Here is a 20,020-nt window from a genome sequence, read left to right as displayed (position 1 = left end):
TAAAATAAAATACAAAGTAAATAAAGTAAAATAAATAAAACAATGCCAGAGGACAAGAAAAAAATATATAACAAACAACAGAAAAATGCTACTTCATACAACATCATACCTACTTGCAATGCTATAAGCTCTGATTGCTTTTTTACTTGTGCAATTGCTTGAAATCATTTTTAAAGCCAGAAAAGTTAGGTTTGGAGTCAGACCATTTCATTTAATGAATGTAAAACTTTCCATTAATATTAACAATTGTATGAAGTATGCCTTATCTTTCTCAATCCCATGATCAATGAAGTGTATCATTAATTCAAATTCACTCAGCTGCAAATCCGCTGTATTGTATTACTTATGCCAGGCCAGTAGTTGGCGATGTCACTTGTGAACATGTAGCCTAATACGAATGCGCATAACAACACAGTTTCACGCAAATTCGCATTTTTGTAGTTTACAAAGAGAAAACCTTGCAGTTTGAAACCCTTTTTCAAAAGTTTGGTCCCCTAAACCCAGTTGTCGTGTAAATGAACGGCCAAAACGCATAAAAAGTTTTCTATTTGGTGTCGTGTAAACAGGCCCCTCAGTTGTCATACTTATTACTTTAATCTGTATATCTCTGGGTATAGCTTTATGTTAAAAGTGCAGCAGGGCACTATTTGTCACACTATTTGGGGTAAGTTGTCACAATGGAACCTTTTAAACCATCTGTTATAGACTTTTGAACAAAATGCATTATACGTAGCCTATATAGACTACAGTTCAAATGTTTTTGCAAGATTTCTTTTTTAGGAAATTAATGCTTAATTCATCAAGGGTGCTTTAAATTGAACAAAAGTGACAGTAAAGACGTTTACATTGAAAATTCTGTTTCAAATAAATGCTTTTCTTCTGAATGTTTTATTCATTAAAATTCTTGACATTTTTAAAAATATTAAGCAGCACAACTGTATTCATCATTGAAAATAAGAAATGTTTCTTGAACACCAAATCAGCATATTAGAATGATTTCTGAAGGATCATGTGACACTGAAGACCAGGTCTGGTCAAGAACCTCCCACTTAGACAGCAAGAGACCATCGTATGCTGTTTATTCCTTAGCAATGTGGGAACATTTATAATGTATAATAATGTTGTGGCAGTCTCAAATAAAACTTTGATTATCATTTAGAGATTTGATGTCACTAACCTTGCAAACTTTAATCTTCAAAAGCGATTATTTCATCTTCAAAAGCACCTGCTGTATTACTCCGACTTTGTAACTTAACTTTTTTTCCAGACAGAGTGATAAAAAGGAAATCAGATCGAAACTTATTACATCAAAAAAGTGTTTTCCAGATTTGTGTGCAATATGGATCAGACTGTGGGCGGACTGTGTGACGTTTGAGGCTGAGACTAATGTATGACATCCAGCAAATGAGCAAAGGACAAGACATGAAGAGATGACATTCACTGCTGGCATAGGGTAAAGTGTGCCATGATGATGATAATCATCATCATCATCAGTCCCACACAGGCCTACGTTGGCATTGCTTCAGATAATATGACTCATTGTTATTTGTCAGAGAGTCATGAGGTTCCGGGAAACATTAGTTCAAGCTGCACAGAAATTGGCTCATTGGTCATTTGAAAACTGAAAATTGTTATCATTTACTCACGCTCATGTTGTTCACAACAGAACACAAAAGAAAACACATTTGACAAGATCCATTGTTGTCAGACAGCATTTGCCAAGGGTTTGTCAGAGAGGATTTATAAGGCTGGGTTTAGCAATGGGTCAATTCTGAGGTGATTCAGTTACATGTGTTTTCCACATACAGGTGTTACATCAAACAGAGGTGGTGTTTGCAGATTCCTCTTCTTCTGGCTTCAGTGTGTAAGAAAACACTGGATTTCAGGGGAATAAATAGACTCTCTCACAGAAGGTCAAAGGTCAGTTCTTCAAGGCAGAGAACTTTCACAAGCATTCAAACACGCAAAAACATGTTCATAATATCACCACTATCAATGTCATATAAAACAAATACGCACACACATTCACTTTTCAGCATTTCTCCTCTTTTCTAGCTTGCTTCCTAATCCAGTTAACTAAAAACCTGGAATTTCTATGTTATGAATATTGTTGGCTCTTTTGAAAGTCGCTTTGGATAAAAGTGTCTGCTAAATGCATTAAATGTAAATATGAATGTTTATGGATATAAAATCATATTGAATGCATTTAGCAGACACTTTTATCCAAAGCGACTTTGGATAAATGGACTCTTATTCATGTAAAATTATAATAGCATTTTTTTTGTGAATTAAACAAAAAATCTTATTTTTGTAGTACCTCAATGACAATGAAGGTTTTTGGGGCAGGTTGTTTAAGAATATATATAAGAATACATATATGTATATATATGAAGAGTTCAGATGCAAAAGCCTCTAAGTGCCATCTGAAATTTTCTTCTAGAATGATCATTTTTATCAAGCTCATATATTTAAGTTCAGTAATTTCACTTAAATGACAATTAATAGGTCATTTTCATTGCCATTTAAGTCAAATTACTGAATTTAAAAATACGAGCTTGATAAAAATGATCATTCTATTAGAAAATTTCAGATGGCACTTAGAGGCTTTTGCATCTGAACTCTTCATATATATATATACATATATATACATTTATATATATATATATACATATATATACATATACATACATATATATATATATATATATATACAGTGGGTACGGAAAGTATTCAGACCCCCTTAAATGTTTCACTCTTTGTTATATGGCAGCCATTTGCTAATCATTTAACCCTCAGAGAGTCTTCGTTTAGCAGTCACACTCAGTGCCTTCCCGGTCAGAAGTGACCGGACACCTAAAAATGAAACTTCCTCCATCCCAGTAAAAACCAATGCAATTTATTTTTGTTCTATAATATTTATTCTTTTTAATTTAGTATTTTGAGACAATTTGATTGAACTTATTAATATTTATGCAATATTTATAGTCCATTTTTTGCCATTGAAAATAATGTTGTTTTTTTTTAATTATTATTATTTTTTATTTTATTTTTCTATGCGGTATTTTCAGTTAAAATAGAGACTAGGCTTTCAGAAAAAAAATAAAAATAAAAAAAATAAATCAATTTATTAAACATAAAATTAAATAAATCATGTTATTGCATGGGTTTACCACTAGATGCCTGTAATAGCTCTAAATGGAGATGCTTGTGAATTCTAGTTGTTTTTGGACCAAATTACTTACTTTTAAGATGTGGATTGATTGTATTTTTTTTTTAAATTGTCAAATAATACTTTTTGCCAAGGTTTATAACATTTTATTAATTATTATTTTAATAATTTTAATAATTATTATATTAATTATATATATATTTTAATTTTAATTATAATTATTAATTATGTTATGTTTTTCACTCTTGATGTTTTAGAGTTTCACCCCTTCATTGCTGAGCACTTTTTTTCTGCATCGTGGCCGATTTGTAGAGAATTTTTGTGTTTTTGTCAATTTCCCATTCATTTCCTATGGGGGTCATTTTTGACCGAAGACCATGAGTGTGACTATTTTTTTTACGACCACTTAGCATTCTCGGATCATGACCTCAATTTTTTTCTGTGTTCACATACCTAATGCCAGAAAAGTCAGCAAGTTTCGTAATATTCCAATGAAGCTGTGATTTTTAAAAATTCAAAACAGATTTTTTGTAATCTGAATTTATTGGTGTGTATGTGTATAAAAGTGTGTTTCTATGTGTGTGTGTGTGGGTGGGTGTGAATTTTTTGCACTCTTGATGTTGTAGAGTGTCACCCCTTTACTGCGGTGTACTTTTTTTTAGAATCGTGGCCGATTTGTAGATTGTACAGACAAAAATTCAGAGAATTTTTGTGTTTTTGTAAATTTCCCATTCATTTCCTATGGGTCGGTCATTTTTGACCGAAGGCACTGAGTGTGACTATTTTTTTTACGACCACTTAGCATGCTCGGATCATGACCTCAATTTTTTTTTTGCATACATATACCTAATGCCATAAAAGTCACCAAGTATCATAACCTTCCGATGAAGCTGTGATTTTTTAAAATTCAAAACAGAAATTTTTTCGGTCAGAAGTGACCGAAGACTCTCTGAGGGTTAAGTTAACTTTTTTCCCTCATTATTGTACACACAGCACCCCACATTGACAGAAAAACACAGAATTGTTGACATTTTTGCACATTTATTAAAAAAGAAAAACTGAAATATCACATGGTCCTAAGTATTCAGACCCTTTGCTGTGACACTCATATATTTAACTCAGGTGCTGTCCATTTCTTCTGATCACCTTGAGATGGTTTTACACCTTCATTTGAGTCCAGCTGTGTTTGATTATACTGATTGGACTTGATTAGGAAAGCCACACACCTGTCTATATAAGACCTTACAGCTCACAGTGCATGTCAGAGCAAATGAGAATCATGAGGTCAAAGGAACTGCCTGAAGAGCTCAGAGACATAATTGTGGCAAGGCACAGATCTGGCCAAGGTTACAAGAAAATTTCTGCTGCACTTAAGGTTCCTAAGAGCACAGTGGCCTCCATAATCCTTAAATGGAAGACGTTTGGGACGACCAGAACCCTTCCTAGAGCTGGCCATTCGGCCAAACTGAACTATCGGGGGAGAAGAGCCTTGGTGAGAGAGGTAAAGAAGAACCCAAAGATCACTGTGGCTGAGCTCCAGAGATGCAGTCGGGAGATGGGAGAAAGTTGTAGTAAGTCAACCATCACTGCAGCCATCCACCAGTCGGGGCTTTATGGCAGAGTGGCCCGACGGAAGCCTCTCCTCAGTGCAAGACACATGAAAGCACACCTGAAGGACTCCAAGATGGTGATAAATAAGATTCTCTGGTCTGATGAGACCAAGATAGAACTTTTTGGCCTTAATTCTAAGCGGTATGTGTGGAGAAAACCAGGCACTGCTCATCACCTGTCCAATACAGTCTCAACAGTGAAGCGTGGTGGTGGCAGCATCATGCTGTGGGGGTGTTTTTCAGCTGCAGGGACAGGACGACTGGTTGCAATCGAGGGAAAGATGAATGCGGCCAAGTACAGGGATATCCTGGACGAAAACCTTCTCCAGGGTGCTCTGGACCTCAGACTGGGCCGAAGGTTCACCTTCCAACAAGACAATGACTCTAAGCACACAGCTAAAATAACGAAGGAGTGGCTTCACAACAACTCCGTGACTGTTCTAGAATGGCCCTGCCAGAGCCCTGACTTAAACCCAATTGAGCATCTCTGTAGAGACCTGAAAATGGCTGTCGACCAACGTTTACCATCCAACCTGACAGAACTGGAGAGGATCTGCAAGGAGGAATGGCAGAGGATACCCAAATCCAGGTGTGAAAAACTTGTTGCATCTTTCCCAAAAAGACTCATGGCTGTATTAGATCAAAAGGGTGCTTCTACTAAATACTGAGCAAAGGGTCTGAAAACTTAGGACCATGTGATATTTCAGTTTTTCTTTTTTAATAAATGTGCAAAAATGTCAACAATTCTGTGTTTTTCTGTCAATGTGGGGTGCTGTGTGTACAAAAACAAACTGAAATGATTTTAGCAAATGGCTGCAATATAACAAAGAGTGAAAAATTTTAAAATGTAATTTATTCCTCAGATGAAAGCTGAATTTTCAGCATCATTACTCCGGTCTTCAGTGTCACATGATCCTTCAGAAATCATTCTAATATGATGATTTTATGCTAAAAAAACATTCATTATTATTTTCAATGTTGAAAACAGTTGTGTACATTTTTCTTTTCAAAATTCTTTGAATATAAAGTTCAAAAGAACAGCATTTATTTAAAATAGAATATTTTCTAACATTATAAAGGTCTTTACTGTAACTTTTGATCAGTTTAACTCATCCTTGATGAATAAAAGTATTGATTTAATTTCTTTCCCCCAAAAATAAAATTTAAATTCTTACTGACCCCAAACTTTTGAAGGGTAGTGTTTAATGTTACAAAAGCTTTCCATTTCAGATAAATGCTGTTCTTTTGAACTTTCTATTCATCATAGCATTATGAAATAAAAATTATTAATAATAATCATAAATGTTTCTTGAGCATCAAATCATCATATTAGAATAATTTCTGAAGGATCATGTGACACTGAAGACTGGAGTAATGATGCTGAAATCACAGGAATAAATTACACTTTACTATATATTCACATAGAAAACAGCTGTTTTAAATTGTAATAATATTTCACAATATGACTGTTTTTGTTTGTATTTTTAATCAAATAAATGCAGCCTTGGTGAGCAGAAGATACTTCTTTTAAAAACATTAAAAATCGTACCGATCTAAAACTTTTGACCGGTAGTGTATATATATATATATATATATATATATATATATATATATATTAATTGCATAATTACAATTGTTTAAATTAACAAAATTTTGCAAAAGAATGGTTTGATATTTTTGTGTTTTTTTCCTGTTATGAACTTCATGAACTGTTTTATGTTTCATACAGGTGTTTTTTTTCTCAAGTCAGTGTCAATATATCAATGTCAAATTCCATTATAATAACTTATATAGGTCGCAAGTTATCAAAAATGGAAACCATTGTAAAACCAGCATTCCCCATTAATGTAAAATGTTTTTTTTTCCAAGGCAAAATTGAGAAAAATATCAACTTATTTAGGCTTAAAAAATCATAATCATAATATTCAATGTAGTAAATAGTGATACTATTCAATTCTTTGTCTAAAAAGCCTACTAATATATATATGTAGGCTTTTTAGACAAAGAATTGAATAGTGTCTAAAAGTCGGCTGTGTTTAATTTAACCTATATGCTATAATGAATTGAATATTTGACCAACAGTGGCCTCTTCTGGTTTTAGGCAGCATTACAAGTTTTAGGTGAGATTCATTTCTTTCTTTTCTTTTTTATCTTTAGGCGTTTGAGCAGTGTTTGTCCTTCTAATTCATTTCAGTCAGGTAACGCTTAGTAAGTAAATGCCATTTTAGGGAGGATTGTAAATATATAAGTAGAAATCAGTCTTGGCTTTAGGTCTCTTTGTCACGTCTGATAATGCACTCAGAAAGTGTCCATAACTGCAACACACGTATTCAAACATACACCATTACACAGTTATTTTCAAAGCAATTAAACCAGTGTGATATGGTCAAATAAACATGATGTGTTTGTGGAAAAGAGTGAGGCCTTGATGTTGGTTTACTTTGAAGGTGTGGGGGAGAAGACTGCCCATGAGGCACAGAGGTGACAAGAGATTGGTTGTGTTTTTGTGATGCCCACTGTGAGGTGAATAGGGATTGGTCGCATGACTGTGATGCTGGGCGAGAGGTGTGGCACGATTGGGTGTGTTTTCATGAATGTGTTTGTGTGTTCTTTCTTTGGCACACTGTGAACTCCCACCACACAGACACACCCACTCAAACAAACACCTACTCAACACACCCACCATCTGTGTGACCATGAGCCCATACACTCAACATGGCTCTTCTTCTCTCTGGCTGTTCCACACATACAAATACAGGCAAAGGTATAATATTTAAAATAATAGATAATTAAATCAGAGGTTGGTTTATAACATTTCCCAAATAAATCAACTGATTAAAATATTCTACAGTTTTGTTTCCTACACTTTTTATTTGGCATTTCCACTCAGTTTCATTGTTTGGATTGATAGTTTGGCCAAACATGACCTTGTCCCTGTCAGCCCCTCTGAATGAGGCTTCCATTTCACATTGTAAGTGTTAAGAAGACCTAAATTGGCAATGCTTTATCTATACTTGAGCTGATATAAGTGAATGTGAAATAAACAAGTAGACAGACAGATGATAGATAGATAGATAGATAGATAGATAGATAGATAGATAGATAGATAGATAGATAGATAGATAGATTACTATAGATAGATTATTAACAAACAAACAAACATGTTTTGTTTAAATGTTATATTATAAAAGAAACAAACATAGGCCTACATGTTTTTGTTTAAATGTTATATTAACAAACAAACATGTTTTGTTTAAATGCTATATTAACAAACAAACATGTTTTGTTTAAATGCTATATTAACAAACAAACAAACATACATGTTTTTTATTAAATTTTATATTAACAAAGAAACAAATATAGGCCTACATGTTTTTGTTTAAATGTTATACTAACAAACAAACATGTTTTGTTTAAATGTTATATTAACAAACAAACACACGTTTTTGTTTAAATTTTATATTAACAAAGAAAACATATAGGCCTACATGTTTTAGTTTAAATGTTATATAAAAAATATAAAAAATAAATATGTTTTGTTTAAATGTTATATTAAAAAATAAACAAACATAGGCCTACATGTTTTTGTTTAAATGTTATATTAACAAACAAACATGTTTTGTTTAAATGCTATATTAACAAACAAACAAACATACATACATGTTTTTGTTTAAATGTTATATTAACAAACAAACACACGTTTTTGTTTAAATTTTATATTAACAAAGAAAACATATAGGCCTACATGTTTTAGTTTAAATGTTATATAAAAAATATAAAAAATAAATATATTTTGTTTAAATGTTATATTAAAAAATAAACAAACATAGGCCTACATGTTTTTGTTTAAATGTTATATTAACAAACAAACATGTTTTGTTTAAATGCTATATTAACAAACAAACATACATGTTTTTGATTAAATGTTATATTTACAAAGAAACAAATATAAGCCTACATGTTTTTGTTTAAATGTTATATTAACAAACAAACACGTTTTTGTTTAAATGTTATATTAACAAACAAACACGGTTTTTGTTTAAATGTTATATTAACAAACAAACACGTTTTTGTTTAAATGTTATATTAACAAACAAACACATGTTTTTGTTTAGAATGTTATATTAACAAACAAACAAACAAACATGTTTCTGTTCAAATTATATTAACAAAGAAAAAAATATAGGCCTGCATGTTTTTGTTTAAATGTTATATTAACAAAGAAACAAATATAAGCCTACATGTTTTTGTTTAAATGTTATATTAACAAACAAACATGTTTTGTTTAAATGTTATATTAACAAAAAAACACGTTTTTGTTTAAATGTTATATTAACAAACAAACACATGTTTTTGTTTAGAATGTTATATTAACAAACAAACAAACAAACAAACAAACAAACAAACAAACAAACATGTTTCTGTTCAAATTATATTAACAAAGAAAAAAATATAGGCCTGCATGTTTTTGTTTAAATGTTATATTAACAAAGAAACAAATATAAGCCTACATGTTTTTGTTTAAATGTTATATTAACAAACAAACATGTTTTTGTTTAAATGTTATATTAACAAACAAACATGTTTTGTTTAAATGTTATATTAACAAACAAACACATGTTTTTGTTTAAATGTTATATTAACAAAGAACAAATATAGGCCTACATGTTTTTGTTTAAATGTTATATTAACAAAGAACAAATATAGGCCTACATGTTTTTGTTTAAATGTTATATTAACAAAGAACAAATATAGGCCTACATGTTTTTGTTTAAATGTTATATTAAAAACAAACAAATATGTTTTGTTAAGAATGTTATATTAACAAACAAACAAACAAACATGTTTCTGTTTAAATGTCATATTAATAAACACACAAGTCTTTGTTTGATCGTTATTGTATAACAAACAACAAGCACTTTTTAAAGTGTAGACTCTCAGAGAACATTTACATGAATAATCACGGCTGTTTTTGTATCTCTCGTGTATGGACTTGGACTAGGCGATGTCTGAAGCCCAGCCCTTTTCCATCAGCGGCCGCCGGGTCGCACTAGCGGACAATAACTCCACTGTGAACTGACGCTCACCTCCCGTTATTCCTCACCGAATTCACACAGAGCACAGCCCCGAATGATAGACAAGAGACGGGCTTCCCGGAGTTTGAGCGTCTAAAATACACTGGGACTCATTTCACTCATTAGTTTTTAGGAAATCATTTATTGCGTGGAGACAGACAGCGAGGGACAAACACACACACACGTGTGTGTAACGTTACAGGGTCGGGCACAAGCGCTCCCGGTGAAGTTATAGACTGAAAGTCTCCTCGCTCGTGCGGATTAATCGGGATTCAAATCACTGCGCGTCTGTTGGTGGAGGCGAAGCGTCGCGTTTTTTTCTTCCAAAGAAGATTTCATCGCTTTAAATGCAGGTAAGAAGATAATAACACTTGAACATTTCAAGCCTGCTGTGCATTTTACACTTTCTGTTGTTGCGTGCTAGATTGAATTATTATTGCACTTTAACTTCTGTGTTTTGCTGCTGATTAAATGTTTAGACGCAGATTATATCAGAGGCACAAAAGTTGCCTACAGCTTTTATATATGAATATGTCTGTGTCTTTTGCCATATAAGAACACTTAATATATGAGCGTTTAAGGTAAAACGGCGCTTAAATGGCTAGGCCTATATATAGGCGCTATATATATATATATATATATATATATATATATATATATATATATATATATATATATATATATATATATATATATAGCATGTGTATATATATATATATATGCTAACTGAACATTTTTACATGAATTAGCAAGAATTGTCAGGAGTCTAAGTCTGTATTGTCATGTTGATGTGTAGTTGCTTTATTTAGATGGAGGAGCTCATTCAGTCTGAGGTTGCAGTTGGAAAGAGGTTGTTTTGTTTCATAATTGTTGTTTTAATGTTTATGTTTACACTGGTGTATCAGATTAGCCTACAGTATATTTATGATAAGGTGGTCAGGTTTTGTGAAACCTGTAGATCATCATCCCAATGAACTTGCTGTCATGAACAGCTGCACTTAAAGGTGCACTCAGTCCTTTTTTCTAAATTAAAAGATTAAAGTAGGCTAATGAATGTAGGCATGTGAAATATCATTAAAAGGATGTAAACTAACATAATATGAAGATTATAGACATATCGGCCTTCCAGATAAAGATTCGACATGGATCAGGCCATCCCTTCCTACCATGTTTGAGTTAATCTGACCAGCATGCATTTGACTAAATTGCAAGTACTTCTATTACTGTTTCTAATAATATGTTTACTTTATACCGAGCTTTCAGCCAGTAGCCTACTTTACAAAGCTGTCGTAAGGGAAGGGAACAAGACAAACAGTTTGAATGTAAAGCAGTTAGTAAAACTTCATACACCCAGGCCAGTAGGTGTCAGTAAAGAAAAAAATACTGAGTGCACTTTAACAGTAATGGACTTCTTGCACAACTACTTGCTCTGGGGATTCCAGCGGTAAAAGCGCATTATTACTACGTTTTATGGCTTTCAATTTATTAAGACAATGAGTCATGTTCTCTGCGATAACATGAATTATCTTGAATCTGCTGAAATGTTCCTATAAATATATTTTCTTTCTGTAAATTTTTAATAATAAATGAATATATTTCCCCACTAACCTGCAGCAGTCCAGCGCTCGTCTTCCCATTAACTGTGTTTTTCTCTTACTGATCATATTTCATACATGTTGAGTTTACAGTTTAAATGAATTTGACTGATAATAAGGATTACTTGTGTGCGCGGGTGCTCTTATTATAGTCTTTTAAAATAGTTTAATGAATGAATGTGCCTTAAATGAATTATATCGTCTTGCGGACAATCATTTTAGATGGCGTTTAGTAAAAAAAAAAGTGACTACAGCACATTGGAAAATATACATAACCGGAAATAAATGATTTGTAAAACGGAAACTCAAACCGGAAGTGCGTCACAAAGCTCAGTGCAAGTAGTCTATTCACTAATACTAACAGATCACATTTGAAAATGGATACATTGCATCCCGGTGCTCAGCTGGACTAGGCCTAGTTGTCAAAATGTGTTTGCATGCACTTTCGAAGTTCGATTTCAGTCAGACTAAAGCAGTAATCAGTCTTTTTTTAAATGTCATGTGAACACTTTATTCTGACTGAAACTGTACCGATCTGGGCTGCATTTCAAAAAAGCATCGTAAGCCTAAGTAGATCATAGAGCCGTTGCCACCAATGGTCTCTATGATCAACTTAACTCACAGTGCTTTTGGGAAAGGCAGCCCTGGTTTTTGTGAAGTCGGTGAATGCGATTCAAGCTGGGCTTCATCCATATCCAGAAAGATGGAAACTGTTTATGCTTAACTACACAAAAACCCGCTGTAGGAAGGTGTGAAGTACAAGAGTTTTTAATGAGCATGTATTTTTGAAGGTCATCAATCTGCCTCCTAGCATCTGTTGCCTTGTGGTGCATTCTTCATCTGTGTGTTCCGTTGTGGCAGGAGGGCTATAGATGCCTTTTAACCATAAGGCACTCAACTTGACATTTCAGTGATCTGGTACATTTGCACCGTTCATGCTTCAGCCAAGAAACACAAAGCAGCCTCATATTTATTTTAAAGTGTTGTGAATATTGTCATATTGGAATGAGTTTAGATTATACTGGGGAATTTTAAATAAGTCACAAGAGACTTATTTATTATAATTCCTTCTGTACAGGTTAATGGTTGCATCAATTCGATAACGACAATAAATCCGTTGGAACTAGACGAAGTTATGCCTGTTTGTCTGACTGAAATTGTACCAGTCTGGGGCCTGTTGAATAAACTGCTTAGACTATGACTGGTCCTAACTTTTTTTTAAGTAAGTAAGTTGCATAAAAAGATAGGTCGGTCTAATTTGAATTGGAAAAGTAAGACTGATTAACTGCTAGTTGGGCGAACTAGTTTTTAAGACACAGTCTTAACATAGTGGCTAAGCAACTGGCCCAAGTCTGGTTATGTGAAGTCAGACTAACAGATCTACATTTAAATGTATATCAACTTAAATTGATGGTAAAATAACGCCACCTGTAATTACTAGAAATTCACAGTAAAAGAAATTGTGTAATATGGACAGTGTTTCAGATATTACGGGATGGCATATTGGTGCCTCTATATTTTACAACAAACTTACAACTGTATATTTAGTGATGCAATTTAATTTAAGGTTAATGAATGTTAATTTACCTACTTGAGTTACCAAAATCTACTTTTTACCTTAAAATGTAGGGTCAGTTCAACCACATGCGGTTTCATGTCATCTATACATTACACACCCCATCGCCAAATCATAGAAAAATTCAGTTAAGACAGTTGTATTCATCTTAACAATACACAACAAATCAATATACAGAAAAACAGATTTCTAAAATAAGGTATAGGCCACAAATCTGTGAGTTAGGCTACAGTTTTCAAAACTGAACAGGTGATGTTGTGTAATATTCAGTTACTGTAAGAAACTGTTCCAGTGGGTGGAGTTTACTGGTACTGAATATTACACATCACCTGTGTATAGCCTACCATTAACTGGAACAGATTTTCACTGGAACTGAATATTACATCCAAATATTGTTATGTAATCAATCAGCATATTGTTGTGTAACTTCACCTATTGGAACAGTATTTCACAATTTTTCACAGGAACTGAATATTACAAACAACTATTGCGAAAGCGTGCACGGATTATGAATTTGTTCACTGTTACCGTTGTACGTAGTTTTTTTTTTTCCTTTTTTTCTGTATAGTTCTATTTTGTTAATAAATTTTGCATATTTGGCTTTATCGGGTGTCCCCATTTTTGTTGTGTCCCTTTTGAGCCACGGGGCGAAACAGGTATGGATTGAAAAACCAAAGCAACTGTAGGCCTACGGTTTACAAATCTGAGCACAGCTGAGACTTTTTCTCTGGTAGCCTACTTTTGGCGTAGGATATTTATTTCCGTCAAGGTCAGGCTGCGATGTCAAATGTATTCCCAGGAATGAGTGATGCGCTTTCCGCTTTTAAAGTTTTATAAAATAAGTAGCCTATATGGCTTGAATGGTTTAAAAGCATTAGCAAGAATAAAAGCGCATCATATAATGTAACGCCATGCAGCCAAAGGATGACAGAAAAAAACGGATGCTGCGTTAATTGCGTTAAATATTTACTTAACACGGAGTCTTTTCCCATTTCTACCAGTAACGCTTATTCAACTTCCCGCGTCTACTACCTGCGCAGATATCGGCTGCACAACTGGGTTGTAGGTTGCCAGGTTGAGCTCACAAATGGGTTGAAATTTGTATGATGTGTTGATTGCGCGAGAAGGATGGGTTTCATACAAGATCTGGCAACTGGACAACCTTGCAATAATATACTGATGCGTATTCATATAACGACGTTTGGGCCATACAAATAATGGGAGTTTCACGGGAGAAATAACAAAACGGGACGGGGGCGGGAGATGGGTGTGAAATACGGGAGACTCCCGGGGAAAACGGGAGTGTTGACAGGTATGACATATATATATATATATATATATATATATATATGTGTATGGTAAAATTATACGGTATATAATTTACGGTAAAAAAAAAAAACAGTAAAAGGATTTTATATATATATATATATATATATATATATGTGTGTGTGTAATCCTTTTACTGTTTTTTTTTTACCGTAAATTATACAGTAATTTAAAGCTGTTACATAGAAAAATGTGCATTTGACAGTATTTTACAGTAAAATTACATATAGTAAAATAGACCAATTCACAGGTTTTTACTGTAGCATTTTTACAGGGTTTTATTCAAAAAAAAAAAAACCGTTTAGATGTGATTGTAGCTTGGTTGTAATCTAGGCTATAGCTTGACTACAGAAAAACCTGCTTTAGCAAGAGTCTAACTGTCCATGTACATATTTAATGTGTAGGAAAAAATGAGGAAGTTCAAAAACTCCCACAGTTGCCGGATCTCACAGAGGGATTTGTGGTGGGAACGACTGTGATGGACTTTTGCTGGCTGTTCATTGCACTTTTCTTACTCTGTAAAAGCTTCATCTTTATCTGTGTTTGGCCAACAAAGTAAACTTAAGTGCAGATTTTTTTTTCAGATCAAAATGATAAGTCGGCATATTATATTATCTCAATAATTTGACCCTTCCCTTATTGGTTTTTCCACACCCACCCATAGAGGAACACTTCAAGGTTCAGTTTACCCCGCATGTGCATTTGCGCTGTTTTATCTCTTCATTATCTGCACAAAGATGTTAACGTCGAGCCAAAAATGTTGCAGTTTAAGTAAAAAAAATGCTTCTCCTGTTTCCATCTCTGGCTTTCGTGATTTTAGCAGAAACCTTGTTCAAAGATGGCCATCTGCTCGCTGCTTTGTAGTTTCCTTCAGCACAATATCAGATTAACCCCTCACCTCATGTTCTATGGGAGTGTGGTGTGGAGCAGAACGGGATGGTTGTAGCGTGAAACCACTGGTCTGGAGGGTGTTGGCCAGGGTTAACAGGTGGTAGCAGACATAGATCCTGAAGGGTTGGCCCTCTCGTGCAAATGCTTCGCCTAAAACACTGGTCTCGTAATTTAAACTTGTGGTCTGTGATATTGATTCTGTCAGCCGATTCGATCAGTACTGTGTCATCAACTTATATGTGTCACTGAGTGAAAACTGAAAGATCGTATAGTGCACTGCATTCTAGTTTTTGGTCTGTTGCTTTAGCTTTTTTTTATGCTTGGTTAAATGGTGCTCAGAGAGGAAGGTGTGAGGTACAAGAGTTTTTAATGAGCGTGTATTTTAGGAGGTCATGAATCTGTTTCGTTGTGGCAGGAGGGCTTAGATGACTTTTAACCATAAGGCACTGAACTAGACATTTTAGTGATCTGGTACATCGACACCGTTTCATGCTTCAGCCAAGAAATACAAAGCAACCTCATATTTGTTGTACAATGTTGTGATAATATAATATTTTCAACTTGAATGAGTTTAGATTATGCAGTGGAATTTTAAATGCATCACAAGACATCTTTATTCTAATTCGGTTTGTACACGTTAATGGTTGGGTCAGTTTTGTTTGTAAAAGTCGATCTATTTGAACTAGATGATGTTACACACTCAAGCTTGTGTTTCCATACAAATAACAGGGATCACAAAACTGTGATTGTGGTTAAAATTGTGGTTTCCAGGTAAGGCAAAGTAATAGAAATGAATGAAATCTACAAGTCAGTGAATATGAATTTTACTAGTTATGTTCATGGTAAGACTTTACAATAAGGTTTCTTTTTTTATTTAACAATGTTAAAGGAGAACTCCGGTCAATTTTAACATTGAGCTCATTTTTTTGTACATTTGGAGTGCTGTCAATACAGAGAACAACGACAAAAATCGGTGTTGCCTACACCGAGTTATTCTATTTTTAAAATTTGCACCCTATTGACTTCAATGGGGCAAGTAGTAAGCCTGCTTTTTAGCCTCTTAACATCCTTTAAGTGTCATTACAAGTGCACAGAAAATGTGAGTGATTCCTTCCGAGTGAACACGAGTGGATCTGACTGCAGTAGATGTTAGAGATATTAATAAAAATGAAGTTAATTCAGCCAGCGCTCATACCTTTGTTTACATCTTGTTTTCGGTGGAAGGCCATAGTAATCGATTGTCGAGTTCACGCGCATAGGTTTAGTACCTATGATCACGCGCGTGAACTCGACAATCGATTACTATGGCCTTCCACCGAAAACAGGATGTAAACAAAGGTATGAGCGCTGGCTGAATTAACTTCATTTTTATTAATATCTCTAACATCTACTGCAGTCAGATCCACTCGTGTTCACTCGGAAGGAATCACTCACATTTTCTGTGCACTTGTAATGACACTTAAAGGATGTTAAGAGGCTAAAAAGCAGGCTTACTACTTGCCCCATTGAAGTCAATAGGGTGCAAATTTTAAAAATAGAATAACTCGGTGTAGGCAACACCGATTTTTGTCGTTGTTCTCTGTATTGACAGCACTCCAAATGTACAAAAAAATGAGCTCAATGTTAAAATTGACCGGAGTTCTCCTTTAACAAATTAGACCTTTTTGTAAATATTTTTGTCATCTCAAATATAAAAATTATGGAAATTCATCGGTAAATGATGTGTAAGACCTAGGCCTAAATAATCAGACATTCTCCTTTTCTAATATTCTTGTTTATTTCATTACATTTTTTACATTTTTGGTCCCTGGTCTTCTTTCATTGTTTTCTTAACCCGAGTAATGCTTTCCAAGCCCACACATTGGGGTTATGCATAACTGGAAAATGGGAAGTAGAAAAATCATATTTAGTGTTTGTTTACAAAGGATGTGTGGGAATGTGGAAAAAGCCTCAAGGTACAAAAAAAATGAAAGAACATGATAAATCTTTCTGGAATCTAATGTTATGCCCGTGCTGCCACGGCGAGGTCAGTTTTCTCAAAGCTGTTGGACATACAGCGAGTAACATGAGGATTGGTTAGAAGATCAGATGCTCACTAATAATAAGTCTGGCAAACAGATGAAAGCTTGCAAAGAGATTTGAAATTGGCCTGCTCTTTTGATTGTTGTAGTTCAGGTCAGTTCGACCCACTGTATATACCAGGACGGAGCACCTCCTGAACCCTTTAACTCGCTACCATTTGCATGTTATTGAAATGAATGCAAGTGGGATAAAAATTAATTATTTGTGTATTACTATTGCTCATTTATGGTTAGATCAGGATTAGAGACAGAAAATCTTGCAAATCATCATATTGAACACCCCAGTAACCACCCAAAACACCCTAGTAATCACATAGCAACTCGAAACAAAATACCCAAGCGTTTTGCATAGGAAAATGTAGAATTAGCTAATTCACTACCTATCCCAGATTTCCCACGATAGAATTGTATATTAAAATCATGTTGTTGCCTTTAGAAACCATGACAGCAGCGTGTGTGTGTGTGTGTGTGTGTGTGTGTGTGTGTGTGTGTGTGTGTGTGTGTGTGTGTGTGTGTGTGTGTGTGTGTGTGTGTGTGTGTGTGTGTGTGTGTGTGTGTATTAAAAGAAAGCCCACCCGGGACTTCTCATTAGTTCTGGTCACATGTGTAAAGGCCTTGCATACCTCTCCTTTCTTCCTGTTGGGTAAACTTTTACACTAACGACCCTCAGATTAGCTTATACGCACCAGCTTTCTAGCATTTCCACTACTTTACATCCCACACTTTTAGATTACTGTACTTGTAACTTTTTAATTCTTTCTTTAAGAGAGATGATCTTCTGAGAATAAATGACTTCATACACCTCTTTTCTCAATGCCCTGCTGAGAAACTAAACCTCAAATGCTAGGCTAGTGTGCCAACATCCATCCTAGCTGTGCCCTGTCCATAAATAACCCTTTTCATTAGCACACGGTTTAAGTGTTTACTTTGCCAGAGTGAGCTTTTCCTGTATTTTTAATCTAGACTGTGGTTTGACAGAGGCCCTTACAGGGCCAGATATTAGGAAGCATGTGGAGGTGTTGCCTGTGCTAAGAGGCGAGGACAGTTGTGGCTAGCATGATCTCTTCAGGGTGGATGATTGCTTATTCTCTGTTTATTTGAGTGGGTGTCGAATGTGTGAAAACACTTTTACTGTCTCCCACTCACATTTGTCAGTTTCTCTCCCACTGACCCCCGCACACACACAAACACTGAGGTTCCTCTCCATGATATATTATGCAAGTGTGGCAAGTTGTTGAGCTAAAAATATTCAGTGTTGCATATGTGCTGTGACATAAGTGTGTTTTCCTGTGGAGGCCATGTATGGAGTTTTTACGTGAGGTTTTGGTGAATCTGGAGAACGTAGCTCATAAAATATGAAATGTCTTCTCTGATCTGACACTAGACTAAACTAAAATTTTGTTTATACTCTTTTTCTCATGTCCGCTCTTGTGTTTTCCAGTTTCTTCGCCTGTAATATTGGCTACAGTTCATTCATGATTTATTTATTTTCCTGTGACATTGAACTGTAAAGGAATAGTTCACCCAACAGCCTTTATTTGCTCGTCCTCATGCTGTTCCAACCCCACTTTTTTTTTTCTTCGTGTAAAAATAATTTGACGTTTTGAAGAATCCTTTGAGTTGAAGAGTTTAGCTGTGTTTTGTACAATGTGAGCAAATCGGACTGATTCATTAATGAATTGCCAGATCATTCTGTTCATTAAAAATTACTTTGTGTAGGTTCGAACAAGATAAACGTAAGCAAAATAATGACAATTCTCATTTTTGGATGAACTATAAAGGAGGTGATTTGACATATGCAACTTGCCTTTGTCCCCTGCAGAGCTATGCCAGCCATATGAAATATGGCTCCATGTAAGTACAGTAAGCCGGGTCCGTGTCACAGACAGGCAGCCTGGCATGACAGCTGCATCTGCTCTCATTTGGCCTAATCCATTAGCTGAAATGTTACAAGTCACTGGAGGGGGTTTGACCTGGGGTTCTTTTGACAATATATTGGCTTTATCTGTGGACATCCGCACAGTGACTCACATATTTGTTTGGGTGAGAGGATATTAACTTTGACTACTGAAGCAAAGCAATTGTACCAGAGTTGGCCAGCGACCTTTTAGTGGGCGTAAAGGGGGAGATTGCGTAAAAGATTTTAGTCACATTATAATCTTACTTGCATTCGTTTTTTATATATATATGAATATTATATTATTATTATTATTATGTACTGTACATTTTATGTACATCTCTTGTTGAAATATAATGTAATGTGTTGTTAGAGTATAGTTTATACATTTGTGTATGTGAGTTAAAATGCCTAGAGAAATGCCTATGACTAAGATTTCACTGGGTGTCATGGATCAGTGGTATAGTTCATTATCTGTTTACCTCAGCTAGTTAGTTAATTGCTCACAGACCTCAGTGCAGATGGGAACAGCTAGTCCATCTGTGCAGCTAGCTTCACCCCATTATTGTAATTGCATGTCTTACTGAAAGTAAAGCATCTAAATTGTTGTGTGGAAGTGTGACATGAATAAAGCAAGCCAAATGACTTTTTTTATTTTCAGCTTTCAAAAATGTGGTTGAATATAATGCATACGCACACACACACACACACACACACACACACACACACACACACACACACACACATATTTGTTAATAGGCCTCCTACTGTTTTGAAAAAAAAAGAAAGCTAGCTTTATA

The 20,020-nt window shown here is 34.6% G+C and overlaps 1 protein-coding gene across 2 annotated transcripts in view; it reads left to right on the top strand.

The window, feature by feature from the left end:
• Positions 1 to 9,874: 9,874 nt before the first annotated feature.
• Positions 9,875 to 20,020, top strand: part of plxnb1a (plexin b1a) — an 80,359-nt gene continuing 70,213 nt past the window's right edge. For both annotated transcript variants that reach the window (XM_084428917.1, XM_084428916.1), the window contains exon 1: positions 9,875 to 10,207. The gene's annotated coding sequence lies outside the window, so the exon portion shown is untranslated. The remainder of the gene's footprint in view (positions 10,208 to 20,020) is intronic.

This window comes from Rutilus rutilus, assembly GCF_951802725.1.
Source record: "Rutilus rutilus genome assembly, chromosome: 13".
Classification (NCBI taxonomy): Eukaryota; Metazoa; Chordata; class Actinopteri; order Cypriniformes; family Leuciscidae; genus Rutilus; species Rutilus rutilus.
The sequence above is the reverse complement of the archived record's forward strand: the minus strand, read 5'-3'. Positions and strand labels throughout refer to the sequence as shown.